Source organism: Notechis scutatus, chromosome 1, assembly GCF_049901735.1.
Source record: "Notechis scutatus isolate UNSWTSFEM ecotype Mainland chromosome 1, rNotScu1.2, whole genome shotgun sequence".
NCBI classification, from domain to species: domain Eukaryota; kingdom Metazoa; phylum Chordata; class Lepidosauria; order Squamata; family Elapidae; genus Notechis; species Notechis scutatus.
In genome coordinates, this window is record NC_142009.1 from 173,229,825 (window position 1) to 173,241,724 (window position 11,900).

Below are 11,900 nucleotides of genomic sequence, written 5' to 3' on the forward strand. Positions count from 1 at the left end.
AACGCTGTTTGCAGGCATTGTGAAAGGCAGGGACACATAGCTAGGGTCTGCCGCAACAGAAATAGCTACAGCCCTAGATGAAGAGGAAGCACACACCCCCCAGAATGAGAGAGAGAGACAGACAGGGAGCCATTGGAGCCAAGAAAACAGAAATAAGCGGTTCAACAAAAACAACAGAAAAGAAGAAACACACCAGACAATAATCATTGGCCACTCGAGCGCAACCGATGCAAGGAAGGTGCACGTACAAGTCACCATAGAGGGCCAGCCATGCGAGATGGAGGTGGATTCCAGTTCATATCTGTCCATGATATCGTGGAACACCCTAAAGAGCCTGATACCAGATATGCAAAGAAAGGAATTAGAAAGACAGAAACTAACACTGAAAGACTACCAAGGGAAAAGGATTCCCGTAGTCGGACTCAGACATTTCCAAGTCAAATTCAAAAAATACACGACAATCCTTCCATTGATGATAGTAGACCGGGATCTCCCCAGTCTACTGGGACTCAAATGGTTCGCACCCCTGGGAATCTGAGTGACCGGGATCAACAGCGTCACTGAGACGGACTGGGAGGAGAACCTGATGAGGGAATTCCAGGATGTTTTCGATGGAGAACTGGGCAAGTACCGAGGGTCCCCTATCTCGTTTAATTTGAACCCTAATATAGCCCCAATTAGACTGAAGGCGAGGCGAGTCCCTTTTGCGTTAAAACCAAAAATCGATGAGCAATTAGATAAACTCATCGCACAGGGGGTATCAGAACCAATTGACCACGCAAGGTGGGAAACCCTAATTGTGACTCCAATTAAGCCGGATGGGTCCGTGCGTATCTGTGGAGACTATAAGGCCACCCTCAACCATGTGTTACAACAAAGCGCATACCCCGTTCCAGTGGTACAACACCTATTACATTCGTTGGGGGGAGGAAAAGTTTTCGTGAAACTCGACCTTGCGCAAGCTTATCAACAATTGCCAGCTGACCCAGAAACAGTGGAAGCACAAACAATTGTGACTCACAGGGGGGCATTAAAATGCAAAAGACTACAATTTGGAGTTAGCGTGGCCCCAGGGGTATTCCAAAGCTTGATGGAATGCCTTCTGCAAGGAATCAAAGGGGTGGTACCATATTTTGATGACGTATTGGTATCCGCCAGAGACAAAAAACAACTGGAAGGCAGGCTGAGGGAAGTCTTACAAAAATTTAAAGAGGCGGGACTCAAAGTGAAAAGAGAAAAGTGCCAACTAGCCACTGATAAGGTTGAATTCCTGGGATATCTCATAGATAAAGAAGGAATCAACCCCACCGAAAAGAAAATCAGAGCAATCAAAGAAGCTCCCAGACCCAAAAATAAAACAGAATTACAAGCCTTTTTGGGACTTATTAATTTTTACATTCTTGCCACAGAAGGCAATGACAGCAGAACCGTTACACAGGCTGCTGGATAAAAAGGCTACCTGGACCTGGGGGCAATGAGAAGAAACCGCATTCCAGGGAATCAAAGACTTACTGACATCAGACTCTGTGCTTATCCAGTATAGTGAAACCCTGCCACTAACAGTAACCTGCGATGCGTCACCGTTTGGCGTCGGAGCCATACTCAGCCACATATTACCCGATGGAAGAGAAGCACCAATCGCATTCCACTCCCAAACCCTATCAAAAGCAGAGAGAAATTACAGCCAATTGGACAGAGAAGTGCTGGCGGTAATAACAGGAGTCAAACGATTCCACGAATACCTCTACGGCAGAACTTTTTCATTGATTACAGATCATAAAGCTCTCTTAGGAATACTTGCAGGAAACAAAGCTACCCCCAACATACTGTCACCGCGAATGACGAGATGGTCCGAGTTCCTCGCGGCATACAGCTACAACTTAATCCACAGGCCAGGAAAGAACATAACACACACTGACGCCCTGAGCCATACCCCCTACCTGAGTTAGAAGATGATCCTGCACCAACCACATCAACCCTGAAAATTGAGATGTTGGCAAACCTACCCATAACAGCAACAGACATTGCGAGGGAAACCGCGAAAGACAAAATCCTGGCGTGGATTTTAAATTGGGTAGGTAAAGGGTGGCTGGAGACGGAAAATGACGAGACTGTCAAACCCTATCGTATTAGACAAACTGAACTCTCTAATTTAAACGGATATGTACTATGAGGGGATCGGGTAATCATACCAGACATACTGAGGGAACAAATACTTGTATATATTGCATGAAGGACATCCAGGTATTGTAAGAATGAAATCCCTGGCCAGGAGTTACGTATGGTGGCCAGGGATGGATAAGGATATTGGGAGATGGGTGGAAACGTGCACACAATGCCAACAATCCAGGCCTACACCCCCTTCTGCACCTGTACTCGACTGGGAAACACCGAGGGGCCCATGGTCGAGGATACACATAGATTTCGCAGGACCAATGAAAGGACACACATTTTTGATAGTAGTAGACGCTTACTCCAATTGGCTGGAGGTAAGCGTCATGCACTCCACAACGACAGAAGCCATAATCAGACAGCTGAGGAAGCTGTTCACAACACATGGGTTACCAGATCTAGTGGTATCAGACAACGGACCGCAATTCATGGCGCTGACATTTGAAAGGTTCCTCGCCGAACAGGGAATAAGGCATGCCCTAACAGCGCCAGGTCAGCCAGCTACGGACAGATGGGTGGAACGCATGGTTCAGTATACTAAAGAGACACTAGATAAACTAGGCACGGGAGACATCCAGGAAAGAATCTATAAATTACTAACTATACAGCACATCACACCAAACACCACAACTAATAAAAGCCCAGCAGAACTTTTGATGGGCAGAAAATTAAGGTCACACCTAGATAGATTACACCCCACATACAGCCCTAAAAAGCCAACAGACTCCTCCAGTAAGTACCGTACATTTGGAACAGGGGACCTGGTCTATGCAAAAAACCTCACGGGGGACCCACTATGGATCCCAGCTAAAATAACCCAGATAACCGGACCCCGCTCATACAGAGTAGAAACAGAGGGCGGAAAAAACTGGAGGAGACACATAGACCAACTTAGATCAAGAACGTTGTCGAGAAACACTAACAATCCAAGGAACGAAGGAGAAGAACACACACACACACACACACACACACACATGAACCACATCGAACATTAAACCAAAATAATAATCAAACCAGAGAGGAGGGAGAATCCTCAAATGCAAACGAGAGGGGAGGGGGAGACCCTCCACAAACATGAGAAATAACAAAACAAACATTAACAACAATGCACCAACCAACAACACCAATAGCCCCGCTAAGAAATCGCAATCACATACCTGAAAACGACTTCGGAAGAAGGGAACAGGCAGCAGAAAATCAACACGAAGCCACTCTTGGCAGGAGCAGCCGAGCCGACTCAACCAGCCCGGATAGACCAGGCGGGAGCAGCATGGCTGACTCTACCTTCCAGGAGGTTCCACGGAGAAGGACGGGAGAAACAGCGAACCCGTCCGAACCGCCCGAAGACAACACCACGACTGAATTGCACAGGTCCAGTAGAAGCCATAAGAGCCCTACCTATTTGCGTGACTACGTAACCTAGGGAAGCCTGATTGGTTGGACTGGACCACATGGGGAGGGGTGTTATATATTTGAATACTTGAAATAATCCCTTTTGATTGGTCCGTCTGATGGTGGGAACTTCGAAGAGCCGTCATTGGCCGCGAGCCGCGAGCAGCCACTATAAAAGAGGCTGCCGCGGCTCCACGGTTGTTCAGTCTCAGAGAGACCAATAAAAAGAGCTGAAGTCTAACTGGTCTCGAGTCGATCTTTCCCGCGACACAGCACAATCTCTAATGATCCATAGTCTTCAACAATGTAGGCTGAAGTACCATATTTTAGCAGCTCTATAATGCGATAGGAATACATTAACCATCTTCTGCACCACATTTTTAGAGAGCAGTGACATTCTTCAGTATGTTTTTGACAAATATTTAAGCAGGGTTTTTTTCACATTCTGAGCCCCCCCCCTTTCCTCCTATCTTTGGGAAACTGGGGAAAAGTTGTGTGCCAGTTATGCCCTTTCCTAGACCAACAATTCATACTCATGGTCACTCATGTCCTAGTCACCTCCCGTCTTGACTATTGCAACACACTCTACATGGGGCTGCCCTTGAAAAGCATTCAGAAGCTCCAGTTGGTGCAAAATGGTTTTGTGCAGACTCTGTGCACATGTATCACCTCTCCTTCAGGATCTGCATTGGTTGCTGATTTGCTTCTGGATGCAATTCAAGGTGCTGGTTGTCACCTTTAAAGCCCTTCATGGCTTGGGACTAGGTTATCTGAGGGATCATCTCTTGCTGGTCACATCCACCGAATCCACTAGAGTGGAGAGGTAAATAATGTTGTTAGTGGTGGGATTCAGCTACTTCGGGCTGGCTTGTGTGAAGCGGTTTTTACAATTTTGGCTGCCCCTGCCTCTCCCTGCCCCTCCGGTCCCTTCCCGCCCAGTCACTCCTCATCTTGTCTGCTTGCCCGGTATAGCTGCTGCTGTTCTCTGTCTGGCTCCCTGGCTTGCCTCAACCACATGGTCTCTGAGGGCCAACTTTGCCTGCCTTCAGCTGCATCTCAGGTGGCGCTCTCCGCACAACCCAGTCCTGTACCCTGGTCTGCCTGGGTGAGTGACTGCTAGCAGCAAGGCCCAAATTCCAGCCTAGCTGCCTCCTATGTCACCCTACAGTCCCCGAGGCCCAGTGCACTTGCCTGCCTTCCCTGTAGTCCCCACGGCTCTGCCATGCTTGCCTGCCTTCTTTGCAGGAAAGGGAAGCTGCCTTTCATTGGGGTACATGGAGTGAGACAGAGTTCCTCCAGCCTCTTTCCCCTTCTCCAGCCTCTTTCCCCTTCTCTTTTTCTCTTTGTGGGCAGAAGAGTTTTCCCTATCCACCACTGCCCAGATGCCCTTGCTTTCCCCAAATTCCCCAAGCATTTCTTTGCTTACCTGATTTCCAGTTCCATCGCATTTCTTGCCATCATGTGCAGGGAAATGAAAGTTTATGTGGGACTAAAAAAAAGTTCAATCAATCAATTCCAACTTCTCATGAAAGAAAAAGATCTCGCAAAGTTGGAATTGAGTGAGTGAATTTTTTTTTATCCCAGAGGTTCCCACACTTCCTGCTGCTTCCATACTGTCTGGGAGGCAGGCTGCTCGTCCTAGCTGATTCCCATGCTTCTCGGAGCTTCTTGCTTGCCTCTGAATGCCAGCTGAATGCTCTCCTCCAAGGCCTCTTGCTCATGGCTTCCCGGCACATCTTCTCCTTGTAGCTCTGAGCTGCTTGGCTTTTGAAATCCAGTGCCACTTCTTTGGCTGCCGAACCCGAGCACTCTTGAAATCCAAGAGTGCTGGATTTCAAAAGCCAAGGAGCTCGGTGCTACAAGGAGATGAAGTGCCAGGAAACCATCAGTCAGATGCGTTGCTAGAGCTGAATGGCTGGGCTGTTGTTGGCCCAGGGAGATTCCCAGGACTGCAGCTTCGACATCTGTTTTTCAGTGCAGAAAGGTAGAGCTCTGAGGCGAAATCCCAAACATAGAGCTGAGATAACAGTAACCATTATAGCAGAAATGAAAGGCTAGCAAAAAGATGGTAACAACGTGTATTTTTAATGAAGTTAATAAAGCCTCTGAGGCAGTCTTTTTGTCACCAAGCATGGAGAAATATATATGCAATTAATAATAATAATGATTTATTAAATTTGTATGCCACTTAACTCCAGCCACTCAAGAAAATCTGTTTCATCTAAGGTTCTCAATAGCTTCAGATTATATGTATATGTATATAAAGTGCGTGTGCATATATATAGTATAAGTTCTTTTTTATGTAGAATGGGAAGGTAACCAGGGGTGGGATTCAAATTTCTTAACAACCGGTTCTGTGGGCATGGCCTAATTTGTGGGTGTGGTTTGGTGGCCATGTGATTGAGTGGTGTGGCTTGCTGACTGGGTGTGGCTTGCTGGTCACATGACCGGCTGGGCGTGGCCAACGCAACATCACTTCTTTGCCCTAATGACATTTTTAAGTATAAAAAAAAGATATACCAAAACAAAAGTAGTTTATTATTCCATGTCTTTAATGCTTAAATAATAAAAAGGTACACAAAACTAGATTTTGTTACATTTTAAAATATTAATCAAAAACTATTACATAACAAAACTTTACAAAAAACAATAAAACTGTTATTTAAAGTACTGCCAAATTGCTTTTTTATTGGCATCGTCAGTTGCAGTTTTCTTTTGTTTGACAGGAGCATCATCAGCTGTGTGATGTGCCCATAACCTTTTTTTTTTACTATAGGAACAGGGTCCCATTCTTACAGAGGTAAGCCAATTAGATTGATAGTCAGCAGATTTGTTATATTGGAAACCATAAGGTGACTTCTGCCCTCTGAACATATTATGTTCATCTGCGAGAAACCCCTTTCCACTTCTGCTAAGCTGACTGCAATAGTCCTGACAATATCTCTAGCCTTTTTTTTGGAAAAGTTTTTTTTTTAATTATTTAAATTCATCTTTGTGAGAACAGTGTGGTTCCAGGTGTTTTATATTTTAAATCTGTCATATCCATAGTAACTGATACAGCTTTCTAACATCACATCATTATCTATTACCCAATTTTCTTCTTTATATTCTCATAAATTATTTTATATCAGTCAATCAATCTCTATCTTCCTTGATCATATACTTATATTCAACATGTTTACAGTTTAATCTATTCACATCATTTCATTAATCATTCAAAGTTTAATCTTAATTTGTATTATCCCCTATTAAATCCCCTTTCCAATATTATTACATATATTTTATTTTCTGTCTATCTCCTTTTCTCTACCTTCTCATTTTTGCACAAATATATTTTCCATCTTATTTTCTTTAACCAACAATATAACAATATATCTTCATTACCTTGTACAAGTGGATAACAAAATATTTAATATTCTAATCAATCTCTAACTTCCTTGATCATATATTTCTTATGCTCTCAATGTTTACAATTTAATCTATTCATACCATTCATTGACCATTCAAAATTTCATCTTAATTTATATTATCCCCTATTATGTCCCCCCCCCATGTTACATTTGCCACTTTTGCATATATTTTATTTTCTGTATATTCCCTTCCCTCTAACATCTTATTTTTACACAAATATGTTTTCTTGTAGCCAATAATACCCTGTTTCTCCAACAATACGGCCTCCCCCAATAGGAAGTCCCAGCATGTTTTATAGGCATGAAATGTTTTATAGCATGTTTTATAGGCATTAAGCCCCTCCCCCCAAATTAAGGCCTATATTAAAACATGCGAAATGGGGGGGCAATGGTGGGGGGGCTTGCCATTAGGAAATACTTTCGTTGCACACCCGGATATGGTGCTGCCTGCGTTGACCCTGATATGAAGTGCCCCACCAATGCCGAGGTCAACATCCAAGCCGTCGCCGCCCGCCCGAAGATGCAAGGGGGGGGGGGAATTAAGTCACCCCCGAAAAGACAGCCTAGCCATTTTTTCGGGGCTCAAAAAAAAATAAGACCCGGCCTTATTATATGAGAAACACGGTATTAACATGATAACATTATAACCTTGCTACCTTATATATGTGAATAACAAAATATATAATTCATTAAAAATATTATCCTACTACATGATTATGTCTATTCTCTGTTGGGCTCCACATAATATTCCCTTTCATATCTTAAATATTGATCACTTTTATCTTCCATAAACATTTATCTGTCTTGCTTGGTTAGTCTATTATAAATTCTTATTTTCATGTCTATTCAATTTTAATTATTCTTTTTCTAGTTCTGAGATAAGTGAGTGAAGAAATGAAACAACAGACTTTGATATTCTGAAAATCTGTAACTGGCTTTATTAAGAGAGATACTGCAGTATCGTTCACCTTTAACCCAAACTGAACACAGTATGTTTAGTAAAAACCACATTATATACCCATAAATGGTTATATAAATGGTTACACGCTTCCTGTTTTTCAAATACTGCAGATACTGCAGTATCGTTCACCTTTAACCCAAACTGAACACAGTATGTTTAGTAAAAACCACATTATATACCCATAAATGGTTATATAAATGGTTACACGCTTCCTGTTTTTCAAATAAAAGTTACAGAGAATCCCATAGGAAAGTTGTGGGTCTTTTTACATAACTTCCCCCACTTGCCACTGGAAATTCCCCAACATTCTTCACTTCATCATTTATCTCCAGATTTCCTGTTTTGCAAATAACAGAAGATTACACAAGTGATCATTAATATCTATCAATTTGACTTATAATGTCAAAGTGCCCTAGTACATATCTTCGACTTAAGCCGAAGTTTTGGAATCCAAGTTTTGCAATCCTGTATAATTTTTAGCAGAAAAAATATATTGTATAAATGTTCTGATCTTTAAAAGTTCAGACTGCGAACACAAAATGGCTTCAGTTCGGCTCTCTATATTCTCAGGTGTAATGGGCCAAATTTCCATATATAACAATCCACTGTTTGAATCAATTTACACCTGAGAATTTCCATCAAGTTCTTGCAACATAAGCCTAACTCCCTGCTGACTAAAACTTCTATGCTTTACTTCAATTTTCTTAGGCTTAAAGCAGTGGAAACACAATTCACACAGTGGTATACATTTAACACAAATATATGAAATAAGCCCTATTACAATGATTATAACAATACCAAGAAATTTCTCTTTTATCCATGCAAAATCGGGCAACCAGGAAGTTAATACATGCCATATGTGTCTTAAAGCTTTACTGTTCATAACATGTTAAATGGGTAGTTATATTATGTAAAACTTTCAGCTTAGACTCAATAAATTGTGATCTGTCTTGAATATCGAAACAACACATTCCGTTGAACTCCTCACATCCATGACCCATTCTAAGAAGTATATAATCAATTGCCACATGGTTCTGTAACACAGACTTCCTTATTTCTCCCATCTCATCAGCTAGGGCTGCAATATCAGAGGAAGTTACATTAATACCCTTAGCCAAAGCACAAACTAAATGTCCCAACTGCAAATTATTATAGTATATAGCTCCCCAAGCAAATATTCCCAGAACATCTGCTTCTATTTTAGACAACATTACTACTTCATCATCACAATGTGAAGAATAAGCATCACTAAGAGCTGATCTTTTCCCTCTATATTTCTTCACATGTTCTCCTACAGATTCATGCTCCCCACTGGGCCACTGGCCATCTAACTGTAGGATAAGTATATATAATAAAATGAGGTTCTTTATGCTCTTTATTCTTAGAAGTATCCTCATGTTCTTGAACGTGGACGTGTTCATGTTCTTCTCTTAGTACCGTATCATCCGGCACAGGTTCCCTATAAAACCTAGGATCATGATAGAATTCATAACTTCGTTCATAACTTCATAGTATAACGTAGTGTCTTTGTTTATATTCTTAGCATGAGCAGTTGCCATAACAGTCATTAAACGACCAATCGTACAAGGTCCACCTATTGCGTTAGCTGGTATAAATGCATATGCATATGCTCCACAAAACATAAACTAACCTCTAGGTCAGGGGTGGGCAAACTTTTTGGCTCAGGGGCCGCATTGACTTTTAAAATTTGACAGACGGGCCGGGTCAGCACAAGATTTTTTGGGAATCGCCCCCCCTCCCCCCCTTCTCCTCCTTCCCCTCCCTCGGAGGCCCCTGAGTCAGGAGTTGCTACCGCGGCGCGGCTCCGCGCAGCTCCAGTCCGCGTTGCCTCGGAAGGGAAAGGCAAAAAGGAAGAGCCGCGGCGGTGCTTTGCAACGGGAGCAGCGGCACCGGAGGCTCAGGCTCAGCGGCTCCTGGTTTTGCCTTTTCCTTCCCAAGACAACATGGGACTGGAGCCACACGGAGCTCCGCCGGCGGTAGCAACTCCTGACAGCCCCAGCCGGACACCTGAGCGGAGCCCGGGCGAAACTGCCTGTTGCTGCTGCCGGAGCACCGCCGGGTCGCCTCCTCCAAGCAGCCTGCCGGCCCGCCGGGCTTCCCCTCTGCCGCTGGCTCGGGGCCAGGCGCGGCGCCCGCGAGTTAAAAGGAAGCCGAAAGTTGCTGGGAAGTTGCTCGGGTGCTGGGAGCAGGCTTTTAAAGTGCCGCCCGAGCAAAGTTTAAGCAGCCCGCCCGCCCACGGGCGGAATCCTTCCTGCTCCTCGGCGGGAAGACGCTCCTTTGCAAAGTTTAAGCCTGGAAGCCCGAACCCAAGCAACTTCCCAGCAACTTTCGGCTTCCTTTTAACTCGCAGGCGCTCGTGCCTGGCGGAAGGGAAGCCCAGAGCCTCCTCCAAGCAGCCTGCCGCCCGCCCGCCGGGCTTCCTTCCGCCACGTGGCTCAGGGCCAGGCGCGAGCGCCTGCGAGTTAAAAGGAAGCCGAAAGTTGCTGGGAAGTTGCTCGGGTGCTGGGAGCAGGCTTTTAAAGTGCCGCCCGAGCAAAGTTTAAGCCTGGAAGCCCGGAAATCGAGCAACTTCCCAGCAACTTTCGGCCGTTTTAACTCACGGGCGCTCGCGCCTGGCCCGAGCCGCACGGCGGAGGTGAAGCCGGAGCGCCGCGGGTCACCTCCTCCAAGCAGCCCGCCTGCCTGCCCGCCCGCCGGGCTTCCCCTCCGCCGCACGGCTCGGGGCCAGGCGCGAGCACCCGCGAGTTAAAACGAAGCGGAAAGTTGCTGGGAAGTTGCTCGGGTGCTGGGAGCAGGCTTTTAAAGTGCCGCCTGAGCAGGACCGCCGAGCCGGGAAGCGGGGCACCAAGGCAGGGCAAGGCTCCACCAGCAGCGGCCTAGCTTTAGGTTGCTCCAAGCAGCCCGCCCCGCCCGTCGGATGGAACCCTTCCCGCTCCTCGGCGGGAAGACGCTCCAGCCTGCAAGCTTTGCCTTTGCAAAGTTTAAGCCTGGAAGCCCGGAAAAAAAGGGGATCGGCAGGACTCACCGGAGAGGTCGCACTCGAAGGTGATTTCGAACTCCCAGCCGAGGCCTTTGCAAATTTCTTTTCTTTCTTACCCCTAGATCGCTCCGCACTGTTTTGCAGCTTTGGGGGCCACGCGACACAGGGCAATACGCCACGCCCAGCGATTTTTTTTCAGGGGCGGGCCGCATTGGACAGACCAACGGGCCGGATGTGGCCCGCGGGCCGTAGTTTGCCCACCTCTGCTCTAGGTAAATACAACACATGTATCATTCCATCTACTTCTTCAACCTCCATACAATGAAAAACCTCTTCGGTAGGCAAATAATTATAAATTGTTTTTTCATGCTTTTTCTCTGGATGTTTATACTTATACTTAACACAATTTTTTCCTGATTTGTCCATTTAGTTGGCTTCACAGGAGATCCAAACAAAGTAATCACTTTTGACAAATTATACAAAGTATGAGCATCAGGATGTATAATAATCCTGGATTCACCTATTAAAAACTTTCCTGGCACTGGAACTCCTATTAAACAAGTAGACATGATGTCTGTAACTGTAGTCTCTCCTTTTACACAAAAAGAAGCTACTCTCATTAATTTCAGAAAAACATTTTCACTTTTAGCAACAGGCTCTTTTCCTTTAATATGTCTTACACGTCTACTTAAAACTCTTGAAGCTTCAAGATATCCCACTGTACATCTACCTTTCCAGGTAAATGGAAATTTCCCAATAGCTAAACTGCCACACAAAAACATTACCTTCTTCGGAGCACTTCTTAATTCAATGAATGGCATGAATAATCCCTCCTCCAGAGCTCTAAATCTCATATAAGAAGGAAAACAATTGCCATACATTTCAAAACAATGATCATATAATTGCTCCATCCTCTTAGACAAATTAATGGCAATGTCATATGTGTGGTTACATGTCGGGTATT